The sequence below is a fragment of the Schistocerca serialis genome, unplaced genomic scaffold (genome assembly GCF_023864345.2).
Source record: "Schistocerca serialis cubense isolate TAMUIC-IGC-003099 unplaced genomic scaffold, iqSchSeri2.2 HiC_scaffold_659, whole genome shotgun sequence".
NCBI lineage: Eukaryota > Metazoa > Arthropoda > Insecta > Orthoptera > Acrididae > Schistocerca > Schistocerca serialis.
Genome location: NW_026048254.1, coordinates 125001 through 127500, shown reverse-complemented (window position 1 = coordinate 127500; position 2500 = coordinate 125001). Strand labels below are relative to the sequence as shown.

Here is a 2500-nt window from a genome sequence, read left to right as displayed (position 1 = left end):
CCCAAAAGGACCCGGAGACGCCGTCGGGAGATCGGGGAAGAGTTTTCTTTTCTGCATGAGCGTTCGAGTTCCCTGGAATCCTCTAGCAGGGAGATAGGGTTTGGAACGCGAAGAGCACCGCAGTTGCGGCGGTGTCCCGATCTTCCCCTCGGACCTTGAAAATCCGGGAGAGGGCCACGTGGAGGTGTCGCGCCGGTTCGTACCCATATCCGCAGCAGGTCTCCAAGGTGAAGAGCCTCTAGTCGATAGAATAATGTAGGTAAGGGAAGTCGGCAAATTGGATCCGTAACTTCGGGATAAGGATTGGCTCTGAGGATCGGGGCGTGTCGGGCTTGGTCGGGAAGTGGGTCAGCGCTAACGTGCCGGGCCTGGGCGAGGTGAGTGCCGTAGGGGTGCCGGTAAGTGCGGGCGTTTAGCGCGGGCGTGGTCTGCTCTCGCCGTTGGTTGGCCTCGTGCTGGCCGGCGGTGCAGGATGCGCGCGCCTGCGCGGCGTTCGCGCCCCGGTGCTTCAACCTGCGTGCAGGATCCGAGCTCGGTCCCGTGCCTTGGCCTCCCACGGATCTTCCTTGCTGCGAGGCCGCGTCCGCCTTAGCGTGCTCCTCCGGGGGCGCGCGGGTGCGCGGATTCTCTTCGGCCGCCATTCAACGATCAACTCAGAACTGGCACGGACTGGGGGAATCCGACTGTCTAATTAAAACAAAGCATTGCGATGGCCCTAGCGGGTGTTGACGCAATGTGATTTCTGCCCAGTGCTCTGAATGTCAACGTGAAGAAATTCAAGCAAGCGCGGGTAAACGGCGGGAGTAACTATAACTATGACTCTCTTAAGGTGGCCAAGTGGCAGCGGTGTGGCTGCATCCGGGATTAACGAGATTCCCGCTGTCCCTATCTACTATCTAGCGAAACCACTGCCAAGGGAACGGGCTTGGAAAAATTAGCGGGAAAGAAGACCCTGTTGAGCTTGACTCTAGTCTGGCACTGTGAGGTGACATGAGAGGTGTCCTTCTCGTGGGCCCGCTGATTTCGCAGAGTGGAAGACCGCACCAGGGGCTTGGGGGGGTTACCAGCCCCCCCTCGCACTATCCCTTTTTTAGTTGGGGGCAGTAAGCAGAGAATAAGTGGTGGCCCTTCCGCTGAAGGTGCCACCCCAACTCCCCCAGCACCTAGCCGGCCAACCGGCCGTGCCGAAAATCTTGTAACTTTTGCAGCTATGTATACCTGTAGTGAGTGCCACCGCAGCTTTACAACCAAGAACGGTCTCGGGGTCCATCGCCGCCGCCAACATCTTGCGGCCGCCAACGCGGAGATCGTCACCGAGAGGCATCGCGCGAGGTGGACGGAGGAAGAAGTCCTGTCGCTCGCCAAGGCGGAGGCCGAACTGTTCCTTGAGAGGGACGCCCGGTTCTTCTTCGTCAATCAAGAACTCATCAGGATGTTCCCCGACCGAACGCTCGAGGCAATCAAGTGCCGACGGCGGCAAGCTGCCCACAAGCAGCTTGTCCGCCAATTCATGGAGGCGCTTGAGATCGGTCGGGGGGAAGAGCCGGCGTCCCGCCGGGGAGCAGCGAGCCCGCTGCCTGACGCGGGCGAGGCCGCTGCGCCGCCCGTCGACGCAGCCGAGGACTTCGCGGCCGACACCACCGGGCCGCCGCCGGAGGGGCCGACTGACGCCGCCATCTGGGAGCATCTGGCGGGGCTACCCGCTTCCGCCCAGCGTTTCTCTGCCCTGGATCGTGTCATAGGTCTGGGGCGGGGCACGCCGCCCGATGTCATCCTGGGCATGCTCCCGGATGCCCTTGCGTCGGTCGGGTCCAGAGGGGAGAGATCGATCACCAGGACACAGCGGCCGCGCCAACCATCGAAGCGGCCGCCTGCCGCGCCGCCGACGCAGAAGCGCAAGCGGCGCCGCTGGGAGTACGCGAGAACGCAGGATGCCTTCCGACGGTCGCGTGCACGTTGCGTGCGCGGCCTCTTGGATGGCACCCTGCTCCAGCCGCCACCTGCCATCCCTGGTCTGCTGGACTTCTGGGCGGACCTCTTCACCAAGAAGCCCATCTCCACCGCGGGCTTCATTCGTGACCGCCTCCTCCCGCACTCAGAGCCTGTCGCTCTCGAGTGCATATGGGGGCCGGTCACACATGAGGAGGTCGCCGCCGCGTTGCCGCCCAGGGGATCAGCAGCCGGGCCGGACGGCCTAACCCCAGCGGAGTTGCGGCGCCTGCCGCACGAAGTCCTGGTGAAAGTGATGAATCTCTTCCTTCTGGCCCGCGCCCTTCCGGAACGCCTGCTTCGCGCGCGGACGTCCCTTCTCCCGAAAACGGCTGCACCAACATCCCCCGCTGACTTTCGCCCCATTACGGTCTGCTCGGTGTTGGCGCGGACCTTTCACAAGGTTCTCGCGTCACGCCTGATGCGCGCATGTGCTGTGGACGAACGTCAGCGGGCATTCATCCCTCGGGATGGGATGTTGGAAAATACCTTCATCTTGGACACTGCTCTC

General features: G+C 62.9%; 1 pseudogene; it reads left to right on the top strand.

Annotated features, from left to right (window-relative positions):
* LOC126449152 (large subunit ribosomal RNA) overlaps window positions 1–2500 on the top strand; it is a 7960-nt pseudogene that overhangs the window by 2061 nt on the left and 3399 nt on the right.